Raw genomic sequence first — 17,266 nt, 5'->3', positions numbered from 1 at the left:
AAGATCAGCAACAGGACAAGGGTGTCCACTTTCACTACTATTCAACATAGTTCTGGAAGTCACAGCTACAGCTATTAGAGAAGAAAAAGAAATAAAAGGAATCAAGATCAGAAAAGAAGTGAAGCTCTCACTGTTTTCAGATGACATGATACTGTACACGGAAACCCTAAAGATAGTATAAGAAAATTACTAGAGCTAATCAGTGAATTTAGCAAAGTTGCAGGATACAAAATCAATGCAGGAAATCACTTGCATTTCTCTATACTAAAAATGAAAAGTCAGAAAGAGAAATTAAGGAATCAATCCCATTCACCATTGCAACAAAAAGAATTAAATATCTAGGAATAAACTTACCTAAGGAGACAAAAGAACTGTACACAGAAAATTATAGGACACTAATGAAAGAAATCAAAGACCACATGAACAGATGGAGAGCTAGTCCATGGAAGAGTCAATATTGTGAAAATGACTATGCTACCAAATGCAATCTACAGATTCAATGCAATCCCTATCAAATTACCAATGACATGTTTCACATAACTAGAAGAAAAAAATCTCATAATTCATATGGAAACACAAAAGACCCTGAATAGCCAGAGCAGTCTTGAGAAGAAAGAATGGAGCTGGAGGAGTCAACCTTCCTGACTTCAGACTATACTACAAAGCTACAGTCATCAAGACAGTATGGTACTGGCACAAAAACAGAAATATAGACCAATGGAAAAAGATAGAAAGCCCAGAAATAAACCCATGCACCTATGGGTACCTTATTTTTGGCAAAGGAGGCAAGAATATACAATGGGGCAAAGACAGACTCTTCAACAAATGGTACTGGGAAAACTGGACAGCTACATGTAAAAGAATGAAATTAGAACACGTCCTAACACCATACATAAAGATAAACTCAAAATGGATTAAAGACCTAAATGTAAGACCAGAAACTATAAAACTCTTATAGGAAAACATAGGCAGAACACTCGATGATCTAAATCAAAGCAAAATCCTCTATGACCCATCTACTACAGTAATGGAAATAAAAACAAAAGTAAACAAGTGGGACTTGATTAAACTTAAAAGCTTTTGCACAGCAAATAAAACTATAAGCAAGGTGAAAAGACAACCTTTAGAATGGGAGAAAATAATAGCAAGTGAAACAACTGACAAAGGATTAATTTCCAAAATATATAAGCAGCTTATACAACTCAATACCAGAAAAACAAACAATCCAATCAAAAAGTGCGGAAAAGACCTAAACAGACATTTCGCCAAAGAAGACATACAGATGGCCAACAAACACGTGAAAACATGCTCAACATCACTCATTATTCAGTTCAGTTCAGTCGCTCAGTCATGTCCAACTCTTTGTGACCCCATGAATTGCAGCATGCCAGGACAGAAATGCAAATCAAAACTACAATGCGATATCACCTTACATCAGTCAGAATGGCCCTCATCAAAAAGTCTACAAACAATAAATGCTGATAAATGCTGGAGAGAGTGTGGAGAAAAGGGAACCCTCTTACACTGTTGGTGGGAATGCAAACTAGTACAGCCACTATGGAGAACACTGTGGAGATTCCTTAAAAAACTGGAAATAGAACTGCCTTATGATCCAGCAATCCCACTGCTGGGCATATACACAGAGGAAACCAGAATTGAAAGAGACACATGTACCCCAATGTTCATCACAGCACTGTCTATAATAGCCAGGACATGGAAACAACCCAGATGTCCATCAGCAGATGAATGGATAAGCAAGCTGTGGTACATATACACAATGGAGTATTACTCAGCCATTAAAAAGAATACATTTGAATCAGTTCTGATGAGGTGGATGAAACTGGAGCCTCTTATACAGAGTGAAGTAAGCCAGAAAGAAAAACACCAATACAGTATGCTAACGCATATATATGGAATTTATAAAGATGGTAACGATAACCCTGTATACGAGACAGCAAAAGAGACACAGATGTATAGAAAAGTCTTTTGGACTCTGTGGGAAAGGGCGAGGGTGGGATGATTTGGGAGAATGGCATTGAAACATGTATAATGTCATATGTGAAACGAATCACCAGTCTAGGTTTGATGCACGATATTGGATGCTTGGGGCTGGTGCACTGGGATGACCCAGAGGGGTGGTATAGGGAGGGAGGTGGGAAGGGGGTTCAGGATGGGGAACACGTGTACACCCTTGGGGGATTCATGTTGATGTATGGCAAAACCAATACAATATTGTAAAGTAAAAAACAACAACAACAACAATAAATGCTGGAAAGGGTGTGGAGAAAAGGGAACACTCTTGCATTGTTTGTGGGAATGTAAATTGATACAGTCACTGTGGAAGACGGTATGGAGATTCCTTAAAAATTAGGAATAAAACCAACATATGATCCAGCAATCCCATTCCTAGGCATATACCCTGAGGTAACCAAAATTGAAAGAGACACATGTACTCCATTGTTCATTGCAGCACTATTTACAATAGATAGAACATGGAAGCAACCTAGATGTCCATCAACAGATGAATGGATAAAGAAGTTGTGATACATATATACAATGGAATATTACTCAGCCACAAAAAGGAACACATTTGAGTCAGTTCTAATGAGGTGGATGAACCTAGAATCTATTATACAGAGTGAAGTGAGTCAGAGAGAGAAAGATAAATATCGTATTCTAACATGTATATATGGAATCTAGAAAAATGGTACTGAAGAATTCACTTACAGGGCAACAATGGAGAAACAGACATAGAAAATAGACTTATGGACATGGGGAGAGGGGAGGAGAGGGTGAGATGCATGGAAAGAGTAACATGGAAACTTACATTACCATATGTAAAATAGATAGCCAACAGGAATTTACTATATGTCTCAGGAAACTCAAACAGGGGCTCTATATCAACCTAGAGGGGTGGGATGGGGAGGGAGATGGGAGGGAGGGTCAAAAGGGAGGGGATATATGTATACCTATGGCTGATTCATGTTGAGGTTTGACAGAAAACAGCAAAATTCTGTAAAGCAATGATCCTTCAATAAAAAATAAATTAATTTTAAAAAAGAACTCTTACACATTTATTTCAATAGATAATGAACAGAAAATTTATAATAACTAAGACAACTGGAAACAAATCAAATATAGACAGAGTAGAAAACAATGTTTTAGTATATCATTTATACAATGTAATACTATATGACAATAGGAAAGAATGAAATGAAATCTTTCACAATTACAGAATAGAGTTTGGTGGACCATATCCTTTGCAAAATAACAATTTAACTATTGAAAGTTTAAATATATAAAAAATTTTAAGTCCTTGGAAATTGTCTTAGTACATAAAACAAGTGAGGAAATATTCACTCAACAAAAGCAACTAAATCTTGGTAAGAATCCAGCAACATATAAAAAGGATCGTACACCATTATCACATGAGCTTTACCCCAGGAATGTAAGGTTGGCTTAATGTACAAAAATTAATCAATGTAATAAACCATATTATTAGACTAAAGGAAAAAATAACATAGAAGCAAGAAAAGCATTTGAGAAAATCCAAACTAGGAATAGAAAGGAACTTCCTTAACCTGATAAATACCATGAAGATCATATATGAAAATTACAACTAATATCACAATTAATAGTGAAAAACTGAGTGTGTTCCCTCTAAAATGAAAAACAAGACAAGTACATCCATTCTTACCACTTTTATTCGACACTATATAGTATTAGAAGTTCTAATAAGAACAATTAAGCAACTAAAAGAAATAAAAACTTTCAGATTGGAAAGGAAGGAGTGAAATTCTCTCTATCTGTAGGTGACATGACTTTTTTTCCCCACTGCATTTAGAAAATCCTAGGGAATCAACTAAAACTATAATTAGAAATCTTTGTGCTTCAAATGATATCAAGAAGAAAGTAAAAAGAAAAGCCCACAGAATGGGAGCACACATACCAAACCATGTCTCTGGTGAGAGACTTGTATATGTAACTTTTAGAAGTAAATAATAAACAGACAAATAATTTAGTTAAAGTGGGCAACAGGGACTTCCCTGGCTTTCCAGTGGTTTTCCAGTGGTTGACTTTGACTTCCAATGCAAGAGGTATGGGTTGGATCCCTGGTTGGGGAGCTAAGATCCCACATGCATCAGAGCCAAAACAGAAGCAATGTTGTAACAAATTCAATAAAGATTTGAAAATGGTTCACACCAAAAAAATGTTTTTAAGTGGGCAATAATTTGAATAAATATTTTTCCAAAGAAGATATTAAAATGGCCTAATAAGCACAGAAAAAGGTATTCAACATCATGTCATTAGGGAAATGTGAATCAAAACTACAATGAGATATCACTTTACATCCACTAGAATGGTTATACTAATAACAGAGAAAAGCACAATAGGTATTGGTAACTATATGGAGAAACTGAACCTTCTGTGCACTTCTGACTTTTATTTATATTGATCGAAAGACTGCTGTTCTTCTGATTATTGTATTTGTTCAGAGAATGGGCCTTTTACTTGTGATAGCTATTATGAGTCTTCCCTTTTATATTTTATAGTTTTTGTTATGATTTGGATTTGGCTCTATGGATCTGCTGTAGCTTTCCATCTAAAAATTATGTTCTTCTGTGAGCTAGCTTTCTTTGTTATAATATTATATCTTCACTAGTCCCTCTCCAGTTATTTTCTTTTTGGAAACTCATATATATATTAAAGCTTGTTATTAGTTACTCTATATTTTTCCATAATTTTCATATCTTTATCTCTTCTGACTTCTTTGTTCAACCCCTTGTTTATTTTTTTAATTTTCAAAGCCCATGCTCTTCATTTATAGACGTTCTAGTTGTAAAAAAATTTACCATAAAATTTCTACTACTTCTCTCTCTTTGAATATTCTATATATAAACACATATAAACTTTCTTTTTAATTTTTAAATTGAAATATGGTTGATTTACAATGTTACATTGGTTTCAGGTATTCAATACCATGATTAATTTTTTATAGATTATACTTCATTTAAAGTTATTATCAAATATTGGCTACATTCTCTATGCTAATTAAAGGCCTCATAGTTTTTGGAAAATTGTGCTTTTATTTTCATTTGTCTCAACATATTTTTTGATCTCCTCTTTAATTTTTCATCAACCCATTTGCTCTTTAGTAGCATGTTGTTTAGTCTCCATGTATTTGTTTTTTCCCCCATTTTTCTTCCTGTAGTTGATTTCTAGTTTCATCCTGTGGTAGTCAGAAAAAATGCTTCATATAATTTCTATCCTCTTAGATTTGTTGAGACTTATTTTGTAGCCCAGCATGTGATCTATCCCAGAGAATGTTTCTTGTGCACTCGATGTGTTTTCTGCTGTTTTTGGAAGAAAAGTCATATAATAGACAGGTATTAACCTAACTGGTCTAATATATCATTTAAGACTACTGTTTCCTTATTGATTTTCTGTCTGGATGATCTATCCATTGGTATAAGTGAAGTGTTAAAGTTCCCTACTGTTATTTTATTATTATCAGTTTCTCCCTTCCTGTATGTTAATATTTGCTTTATATATTAATGTCTGCCTATATTGGAGAAGGCAATGGCACCCCACTCCAGTACTCTTGCCTGGAAAATCCCACGGATGGAGGAACCTGGTAGGCTGCAGTCCATGGGGTCGCTCAGAGTCAGACACGACTGAGCGACTTCACTTTTACTTTTCACTTTCATGCATTGGAGAAGGAAATGGCAACCCACTCCAGTGTTCTTGCCTGGAGAATCCCAGGGATGGGGGAGACTGGTGGGCTGCCATCTCAGGGGTCGCACAGAGTCGGACATAACTGAAGCGACTTAGCAGCAGCAGCAGCCTATGTTAGGTGCATCTATGTTAATGGGTACTATAGCCTCTTCTTATATTGATTCTTTTATCATTATCATTATATAATACTCTCTTTTGTTATAATCCCCTATGGTTATACAGTGGAGGTGACAAGTAGATTCAAAGGACTAGATCTGGTAGACAGAGTGCCTGAAGAACTATGGATGAAAGTTTATAACACTATACAGGAGGTAGTGACCCACACCATCCCAAAGAAAAAGAAATGCAAGAAGGCAAAGTGGTTGTCTAAGAAGGCTTTATAAATAGCTGAGGAAAGAAGAAAAGTAAAGGCAAGGGAGAAAGGGAAAGATATACGCAACTGAATGCAGGGTTCCAGAGAATAGCAAGGAGAAATAAGAAAGTCTTATTAAATAAACAATGCAAAGAAACAGAGGAAAACAATAGAGTGGGTAAAGCTAGAAATGTCTTCAAGAAAATTGGAGATATCAAGGAACATTTCATGCAAGAATGGGCATGATAAAGGACAGAAACCATAAGGACCCAACAGAAGCAGAAGAAATTAAAAAGTGAGAAGAAAACACAGAAGAACTATACAAAAAAGGTCTTAATGACACAGATAACCACAATAGTGTGATCATTCATTTAGAGCCAGACGTCCCGGAGTGTGAAGTTATATGGGCCTTAGGAAGCATTAGTACAAACAAAGTTAGTAGAGGTAATGGAATTCCAGCTGAGCTATTTCAAATCTTAAAAGATAATGCTGTTAAAGTGTTGCACTCGATATGTCAGCTAATTGGGAAATTCAGCAGTGGCCACAGGACTGAAAGAGGCCAGTTTTCATTCCAATAACAAAGAAGAGCAATGCCAAAGAATATTCAAACTACTGTACAATTGTGCTCATTTCACTTGCTAGAAGGTAATGCTCAAAATCTTCAAGCTAGGCTTCAGCAGATCATAAACCAAGAACTTCCAGATGTATTTCCAGAGAATAACACGGATTTTGAAGAGGCACAGGAACTGGAGATCAAATTGCCAACATTTACTGGATCATGGAGAAAGCAAGGGAGTTCCAGAAAAGCATCTACTTCTGCTTCATTGACTACCCTAAAGTCTTTGACTTTGTGGATCACAACAAACTGTGGAAAATTCTTAAATAGATGAGAATACCAGGTCACCTTACCTGCCTCCTGAGAAACCTGTATGCCAGTCAAGAAGCAACAGGTAGAACTGGACCTGAAACAATGGACTGGTTCAAAACTGGGAAAGGAGTACAACAAAGCTATATATTGTCACCTTGTTTATTTAACGTATGTAAGAGTACATCATGCAAAATGCCAAGCTGGATGAAACACAAACTGGAATCAAAATTGCAGGAGAAATATCTACAACCTCAGGTATGCAGATGATATCACTCTAATGGCTGAAAGTGAAGAGAAACTAAAGAACCTCTTGATGAGTGTGAAAGAGGAGAGTGAAAAAGCTAGCTTAAAGCTCAACATTCAAAAAACGAAGATCATGGCATCCAGTCACTTATGGCAAACAGAAGGGGAAAAAGTGGAAGCAGTGACAGATTTTCTTTTCTTGGGCTCCAAAATCAATGGTTAGTGACTGCAGCCATGAAATGAAAAGATGCTTGCTCCTTGGAAGAAAAACTATGACAAAACTAGATAGCATATTAAAAAGCAGAGACATCACTTTGCCATAGAGTCAACACTATGGTTTTTTCAGTAGTCATGAACGCCTATGAGAGGTGGACCATAAAGAAAGGTGAGTGCCAAAACATTGATGCCATTGAGTTGTGGTGGTGGAGAAGACTTTTGAGAGTCCCCTGGACTTCAAGGAGATCAAACCAGTCAATCCTAAAGGAAATCAACCCTTCATATTCACTGGAGGGGCTCATGCTGAAGCTGAAGCTCCAATACTGTGCCCACCTGATGCAAAGAGTCAACTCATTGGAAATGACTCTGGTGCCAGAAAAGATTGAAGGCAAAAAGAATAGGGGATAGCAGAGGATGAGATGGTTAGACAGCATCACTGACTCAATGAACATGAATTTGAGCAAGCTTGGGGAGATAGTGGAGGACAGAGGAGCCTGGCATGCTGCAGTCCATGGGGTCACATAGAGTTGGATATGACTTAGCGACTGAACAACAATAGACTTTGTATTAATATTAAACTATTTTGTCTGATGTATTATTACTTCCACTTTCTTGTCATTTCCATTTGCACGAAATAGCTTTTCTATCCCCTAACTTTCAGTCTTTATGTGTCATTAGCTCTTAAGTGAGTCTCTGGTAAGCAACCTATAGCTGTGTCTTATTTTTTTTTAAATCCAGTTATCCACCCTATGTCTGTTGACTGGAACATTCAGTCCATTAACATTGAAAGCCATCAATAAATATAGATTTTTTTAAAAGTTCAGCATGAAGGAGTGGTAACTATACTAATACTGATGATTAATCATGCTGAGTGAGGAAGAGAGTTTTTCACCATGTCTTGCTGTAAGGGAGAAGAGAGAAATGAGATTCTAGTTAAAGGGGAATATCAGTCAAATAAGTTAAAGAAAGCTTTTATTTTTTAATGGGGAGGTATTGTAGCTTGTTTGCATACTATGAGCATATGTAGAAGAGAGGGAGAAACTGATGATGCAGGAGATATGGGGCCTAATTGCTATAGGGGATTGGAACCCACTGCACTTTCCACACAAACAGAAGCAGAATATTTGGGGACAGGTGCAGGTGGGCTGGGAGATGCATCAGGGGAAGCATTATAGAAACTGTGCTCATTAATTCTGTTTTCTTAGTGGAATGGGAACCAAATCTTTGGCAGAGAAGACACAGTGAGATGAGGTGTCCAGAGTTAGAGGAGTCTGATTGGACATAGCACATTTGTCTAGGAGAGTAAGAGTGAATGGACTAGAGAAATATAGTAAAACTGCGAGAGGTAAAAGCCCTCTTGAAGCTGGTAGATATAAAGTGAGACAGATTGGCATGATTGTGTGCTTTTCATCAGCTACATTTAGTCACCTAAGTGCTGATTTAATCAGGGCAGTTCAGTTCAGTTCAGTTGCTCGGTCGTGTCCGACTCTTTGCGACCCCATGAATCACAGCACTCCAGGCCTCCCTGTCCATCACCAACTCCCGGAGTTCACTCAGACTCACGTCCATCGAGTCAGTGATGCCATCCAGCCATCACCTCCTCTGTCATCCCCTTCTCCTCCTGCCCCCAATCCCTCCCAGCATCAGAGTCTTTTCCAATGAGTCAACTCTTCGCATGAGGTGGCCAAAGTACTGGAGTTTCAGCTTTAGCATCATTCCTTCCAAAGAAATCCCAGGGCTGATCTCCTTCAGAATGGACTGGTTGGATCACAATAAACTGTGGAAAATCAGGGCAGTATTTTGTCTTATTAGTAAAATATGGCGTAGCAGCGAGGATAAGCTACTTGGAAGAATACAGGACGAAAAACTGACAGTACTGGCTACTGAACTTTTCGCTGATGTCTGTGCTGCCCACATGTAGCCACTAGCACATGTGGTTATTTAAACTGATTAAAATTAAATGAAAGTAAAACTTCAGTTCCTCAGTTGCACTAGTCATATTTCAAATGCTTAATAGCACTTGTATCTCATGGTTACCATATGAGCTAAGGCAGAGATAGAACATTTACTGAAGAACAGTCTATTGGCTTGATTTATACAGATATTGATATCGATATTACCAATGATCATGACAGGTTGAATTTTGGAAAAAGTGACAGGGAGCCAGCTTATAACATCTTCAAGGAATGAGTACTAACGAGGATATCTGCCCTAACTCTAGTGGCCCTGACAGGTGGTGAAGAGAAGACAGTTACTGTGGGGACAGATGACAGGAAACAACGTGCAGAGGAGAGAATCAGGTCTCAGACTAAAAAGCTAAAAGAATCATTCAGAAAAGAGCTGAATATATCGGGACTGGCAGACAGTGCAAGGTTTTGTGAAGGTGGGGAGAATAGAAAATTGGATAAGAGCAAGGAATTTGCAGGTGGAGATGAGGGTCAAGGTAAAGAAAGACGACCTCCAAGTGTTGAGCTTCTGTTCAAAGCGACTCAGGTAAAAAATGGAGTTTAATAAGGTCATTTCTTACAGTCTCTTGGGCAGGTCATGTTCCTGAGGTTGTCTGTACTGGCAGGGAGGGACAAGTAGGGTTCTAGTCAATGGTGTATCAGGTGGGCAGAAGGGAGGCTTCCTAGCAGCCACTGATACATATGTGTTTGTATATATGTTAGTTTTAAGATCTAGATAATACTTGTGAAATTAGTTCTATACATTATATATCTTTTCATAATTATCTTCTGTTTCCCCAATCCATTTTAAAACAGAATTAAAATACTATTGAAATATTTTAAATATGAATATTGCTCAGCCCTTTTATGATTTTCCAAGTCCTGGAGTATTTAGTACTGCTTCATCTCAGTTCCTTGAAGTAAGACATATATTTTCCAAGATGGGGATGTGGACAGCCTATTTCCTGGGATTTTTAATACCTGAGAATGTCTTTCTATTACCTTTGTTTAAGGATGGCATTTTTAAATTATATAATCATTGGGCCATAGTATTTCTCCTAGAACTCCAAGTGTTATTCCATGATTTGTGTGGAATGTAATGTTACAGAAAAGAATTCGGTGGTAAATTGATTACTGCTTCTTTGTTAGAAATGGCTTCTTTTATTTGGTCTGAGTACCAGTAAGACACTGTGTCCCTTTTCCTGTCTGTATCTGGAAGTAGGTCTCTTAATTAGTTTTGCCTAGAGTGAACTTGTTCAATGTATAGTTGCTCCCTCAATACAAGAGAGTATTTTCTGCCAGTACCTTCATTCCAGGCTCTACGCTCTTCATTTCTCTACAGTAGCCCTTCCTTCCCCCTCAGTTTCACTTTCTGTGGTTTCAGTTACCTGTGGCCAAGAGCAGTCTGAAAATATTAAACGGAAAATTCCAGATATACACAATTCATCACTTTTAACTTGTGCATCATTTTCAGTATTGTGATGAAACCTCATGCCATCCCACTTCATCCTGCCGAAGACATGAAATCATTGCTTTGCTCCACCTATCTGGTGTGTTAGTCACTTAGTGGCTGACTTGGCTATCAGATCAACTATCTCAGCATCTCAGTGCTTGTGTCCAAGTCACCCTTATTTTACTTAATAACAGTCCCAAAGTGCAAGAGTAGTGATGCTGGTCATTCAAATATGCCAAAGAGAAGCCACAAAGTGGCTTCAGTGGAGGTTAGCCTGATCTTGAATTCTGTGTTTACTATTCTTCTGATTTTTTACCTAAACATTTTATTTTAGAACAGTTTTATATTTACAGAAAAAATGTGAAGATAGTACAGAGAGTTCCCACATAGCCCTGTGCTACTTTCTTTAACATGCAGCAATTTGGATTCTCTTTACCTAGTTTAGTTTATTTTTATTTTAATAGAGTTTATATCTATTCGTATTTTACAAAGGATGCTAGACAATTTACCAAAATTTTCATCTGTGTCTTTCTGGAAATTATTTTTAGAGTATGTTTTTCTTCTGAGCCCTCTGGATGGTGATGTTTTCTTTTAAACGTGGTAATGGCAAGAGTAGACTTTTCTTTTTGAAACTTGCTGTTTAGAGTTTATACTTTGCATTTTAATATTGTTAGTACTTTGAGAACTAAGATATTTTTCTTTTAAACAGCTGTCAATTGGGAAAACAAATTAGCACTATTAATGTCTTGTAATAAATGATCACAAACTGGGTGACTTAAAACAGCACAAATTAATTCTCTCACAGTTCTGAAGGCCAGCCGTCTGAAATCAGGACCACTGGGCTGGGAGCAAGGTGCTGGCAGGGTTGTGCTCCCTCTGGAGGCTCTAGGAGAGAACAGTCTTTCCCTTGTCCAACCCATTCTTTGCCTTGTGGTGGCGTCATGCCAGTTCTCTGCTTCTGTTTTCGCATCTCCTTTTCCTGTGTGTGTGTGTGACATCTCCTTCTGCCTCCCTCTTGTAAGGAAACATATCATTACATTTAGGACCTGTAGGATAACCTCCCTTCATCTCAAGATACTTAACAATCATATCAGCAAAGATCCTTTTTCTTACAAGGTAAAATTCAGAGGTTCCAGGATGCAGGACCTGATATCTTTGGCGGGGGGCGGTGGGTGGTGGTGCTTTATTCTACTTACCACAGGCACAATCTACTATGACTTAGCAATTCTACATACACATACACTCATTTTTTTTTCTACCAGAAGACATGTTAAAAAAAAAAAGTTCATAGTAGCATGGCGTGTAATGGTCAGAAACTAGAACAACCCAAATATCTATCAATGGTAGAGTGGGTGGATAGGCAGTGATACAGTCATCCAGTGGAACACTTCACATCAGTGAGAATGAAATCACATACACTACACGCAACAGCACAATGACTCGTGCACACATAACGGGGCTGAAAGCAAGCAGATAGAAAAGAGTAAGCCCTAGAAGAGTCTACTTATGTAATGCGAAAAATGCGCAAGACTGTACTTTCCTAGTGGTCCAGTCGTTAAGAATCTACCTGCCAAGGTAGGCGGCACAGGCTCAAGCCCTGGTCCAGGAAGATTCCAGATGCCATGGGGGTAATTAAGCCCATGCACAATTACTGAAGCCTGCATGCGAGTCTAAGCTCTGCAACAAGAGAAGCCACCTCAAAGAGAAGCCCACACACTGTAACTAGAGAGTAACCTCTACTCCTCACACCTAGAGAAAGCCTTTACATAGCAATGCAGACCCAGTGCTGCCAAAACTAAAATAAATTTTTAAAAATATGGGTGAAATTAATCTTTGTGTTAGAAATTAGTATAGTAGTTATCTTGAAGGGGGTGATGACTATAAGAAGGTGAAAGAGGGCTTTGGGGATGTTAGCAGGATTTTCTGATCTGAATTCTGAGTGAGAATCCATTAAGCTGTCTATGTATGATTTGTGAACATTACCAGAATAGGATAATTCAGTGAAAAGCTAGTGAACAATTTTCTCAGGGCCATGCAGAATTTCCAGAAGACAGAAGAGGAAGGGATCTGAACTTCAGATCAAAGTCAAGGTTTCAAAGTTTGAGATGATAAGAACTTACAGACCAGTAGGTGAGGTTGATGATATTAAGAGGAATGTCAGCTCCCTCACATTCTCTTATAAATGAATATTGTATAAATGGATCAGTTGATAGAGAGTTGAGAGAGATGTATCAATAGCTAAAGAAGACATGTGGTCTGAATTCAAGGCATTGGGTCAGTTAAGCCAAGTCAAAAACTACACTGTTCAGTATGTGTCTATCAATCATTTGAAACATTTCTGGTCCAAACTGAGACATTCTATACATCATATTTCAGACATGGTACCAAAAATAATATCATTTCTTAATATATTGATCATACTTTGAAATGATAACCTCTGAATTATTGGGTTAAATAAAATCTATTATTAAATTTCATCTGTTTCTTCTTAAAATGTGGCTACTAGAAAATTTTAAATTATATTATGGGACTAGCATTTGTGACTTGCATTCTATTTTTATTGGACAGTAGTGATCTAGATCTGGAGAAGGCAGTGGCACCCCACTCCAGTACTCTTGCCTGGAAAATCCCATGGATGGAGGAGCCTGGTAGGCTGCAGTCCATGGGGTTGCTAAGAGTTGGACACAACTGAGCAGTTCCACTTTCACTTTTCACTTTCATGCATTGGAGAAGGAAATGGCAACCCACTCTAGTGTGGGTTGGGGGAGCCTGGTGGGCTGCCATCTCTGAGATAGCACCGAGTCAGACACGACTGAAGCAACTTAGCAGTAGCAGCAGCAGTGATCTAGATCATGATAAATCTGATAGGTAGTTACTAGGCATGCAAGCTGTCAGTTACTTACTTTTCTTGCACATGTAGGACTTCGACTGGGCCTGATTAAGTTTGGCCTCATGATGGAAGGGCTGAAGTTATAACTGAACTATTATAATTGAACTATTATTTATGAGTTTTCTTATCTATGGAAAACCTAATTGTTCTAAACAATGAGTTCAAAACTAAGGCACCACTGCTCATCTGGTGGTTATATAATCTCTTAACAGACCCAGTGTCTAGTACCATGTAAGCTGTTTTTTGGGAGATGGTGATATGACAGATGCCAACAAAGGTCTAGTCAAGGCTATGGTTTTTCCAGTAGTCATGTATGGATGTGACAGTTGGACTATAAAGAAAGCTGCTACTGCTAAGTCACTTCAGTCATGTCCGACTCTGTGTGACCCCATAGACAGCAGCCCACCAGGCTCCCCTGTCCCTGGGATTCTCCAGGCAAGAACACTGGAGTGGGTTGCCATTTCCTTCTCCAACGCATGAAAGTGAAAAATGAAAGTGAAGTCGCTCAGTCATGTCCGACTCTTAGTGACCCCATAGGACTGCAGCCTACCAGGCTCCTCCGCCCATGGGATGTTCCTGGCAAGAGTACTGGAGTGGGGTGCCATTGCCTTCTCGAGCACCGAAGAATTGATTCTTTTGAACTGTGGCGTTGGAGAAGACTCTTGAGAGTCCCTTGGACTGCAAGGAGATCCAACCAGTCCATACTAAAGGAGATCAGTCCTGAGTGTTCATTGAAAGGAAGGATGTTGAAGCTGAAACTCCAACACTTTGGCCACCTGATATGAAGAGGTGACTCATTTGAAAAGACCCTGATGATGGGAAAGATTGAAGGTGGGAGGAGAAGGGGATGACAGAGGATGGGATGGTTGGATGGCATCACCAACTCAATGAACAGGAGTATGAGTAAACTCTGGGAGTTGGTGATGGACAGGGAGGCCTGTCGTGCTTCAGTCCATGGGGTTGCAAAGAGTCGGACACTACTGAGCGACTGAACTGAACGGATATGACAGAATGAGCAGAGAATAGTCACTGGAGCCCGACATTCCTGAACTCAAGCAGGATGTCTGTGACTTACAGGCTGGGTGGCTTCAGTCCAAGGACATAACTTCTCTGGACCTCAAGTCCCACAGTTATATAGAGGGCTTTGCAATATTCACCTGGTAGGGCAAGTGTCTGATGCTAGGAGGGATTGGGGGCAGGAAGAGAAGGGGACGACAGAGGATGAGATGGCTGGAAGGCATCACTGACTCGATGGACGTGAGTTTGAGTGAACTCCAGGAATTGGTGATGGACAGGGAGGCCTGAAGTGCTGCAATTCATGGGGTCACAAAGAGTCGGACATGACTGAGCAACTGAACTGAACTGAACTGAGGGCAAGTGTTAGAGCTGAAATAAGGCATAAAGTATACAGGGTATAAATGACCCTCAAAATGTGGTAGCTGCTGTTGGTGTTATTCTTGGGTTCATTAAAAAGTACGAGGAAAATGCAATGAACACAAGCTTTGATGAGAAAAATTCTAAAGGCGTTTCTTTGCAGATTCTTGGGATACTTCAGACCAATCTTGGGCCATTTCAAACCTTTGGTTTCTCTAGCAAATAATGAGGATGGGCTCATACACATAGAAAGCCAATCCACAGGGAGTCACTTCTTTCTCGTTGTGTACACTGAGCTTCGAGGATGTAACGCCAGGATCACAAAGCATTACTCTGCATTCAAAACACTCAGTGATGGCAACCCGCTCCTTCTAATCCCAGATGCTAGCGGCCACCGCATCAATCACTCTCGCAGGCACCTATCAGTGTGTCATCACCGTGTCAGAGATCTGTTTTGGCAGGCTCACTGCAGGGTACACGTAATCAGCAGAGATGCCACACTTAACTGTGATTGATGCCCATCTTCTGACAATTTCTCCTGCCAGACCCCTCCATCATTCCATGGTAATGTTTTCCTGAGTGCTAAATAATTTCTCTGAATTATCACAGACGCTTTATAGATTGACTTGCAGAGATGTCTTTTTGTCACAGTCGCATTTGGAAGGATTTTTATCTTGTATGTTCCCCCCCACACCTTTTTTTTTAACCTCTGATGATTCGTCCCATGTTTCTATCACTCTCTTCATTCATCACAGCAGGACATTTTTTGGAGGTAAATAACAAGGATATTATGATCAGTCTCGTTGGCAGATGTCTGAAATCCAGTTCAAATTCTTCATTTGGCTGGCAGCATGACCTTGAAAATCTAATTATTACTATGACTTTGTTTAAACTATGGTTTTGTTATTATGATGTCTCTTTTCTTAGAGGTTATGATTCTTAAGAATATGAGAGGTCAGACAAATCCAAATAAGTGTTTTTCACCCCCCTTTATAATCTGCCATTTGATGTTAGCCAGAGAGGTGTTCCATATCGGCACCTGGGTGAGGTGACTTCATTGCTCCCTGTCCTTCTTCTTCTTCCATCAAGCCCTAGTTATAACCCAGATGCATGAATGTCATGAAATCATTAGTAGATGACAGATTCAGGTGGCCCAAGAACCTCCTCTCTTACAAGAAGACACCTGTAACTGAAAGCTAAAGATTTGCCAAATGAAACATTTACTTGATCCTCTTTAATGAAAATAAACAGCCCTTTCATTTAATGATATCCAAAGATTCACTGCAGAAAAATATATTTAAAATTCCAAATGTAATGTACGAGTATAAAATTTTGAGGCAGGTCCTATCTCCAAATGCAGCCACAGTGAGGGTTAAGGATTCAATGTATGAATTGTGGGGAACACAATCGAGTCCTTCATACCACTCCTCCCAAAATTATGTTCTTGAGAAGTATAAAAGATAAATCTGTTTTCCTTCCAGAATTGGAGCCATAGAGGGCTCATGAGCCTGAAGGCTACAGGGTACTCAGAACCTCCATAGCACAGTAAACAGAAGTAAGTAAAAGTTAAATGAGGTCATGAGAGTGGGGCTTTATGAAGAGGAAGAGACAGCAGGGATGCAAATACATGGAGGAAAGGCCACGTGAGGACACAGAAAGAAGATAGTCCTCTGTAAGCCACGGAGAGAGACCTCAGGAGAAACCAACCTTGCTGATACCCTGTCCATGGACTTTTGGACTCCAAAAATGTGAGAAAATATGTTTTTGTTGCTTAAGTCACCTGTCGGCAGCATTTTGTTATAGAAGCCCAAGAATACTATGGCAGGTAGTACTGCTTCCTCATTTTCTGTCCATACTACCATTCCACACCCTGCAGTGGTCTTTGCACTGCTCTGGGAATGGTTACCAGTCTTACTAGTAAGGAAGTCACACCATCATAGAGTAAGAATGTACTCCTTCCATGAAGCAACTATCAAACTTCAAACTCAGTTATCCTGTATGTCCTTTTCCTTATCTTCAAGATGGTGTATGTATGTGGGGTGGGGGTGGGGAGCAGTGGTTGCTGAGAATTCTTGCACATCTTGTGGGAAGAAGAAGAGAGGAGATACTGTACTTTCTCCCAAAGCTGTTTTACCTCCCCAGCCATTCTGCATACTGACTGGGTTGTTGGCTGTGGTTGTGGTGGGAG

The sequence above is a fragment of the Bos taurus genome, chromosome 8 (assembly GCF_002263795.3).
Source record: "Bos taurus isolate L1 Dominette 01449 registration number 42190680 breed Hereford chromosome 8, ARS-UCD2.0, whole genome shotgun sequence".
NCBI classification, from domain to species: domain Eukaryota; kingdom Metazoa; phylum Chordata; class Mammalia; order Artiodactyla; family Bovidae; genus Bos; species Bos taurus.
The sequence above is the reverse complement of the archived record's forward strand: the minus strand, read 5'-3'. Positions refer to the sequence as shown.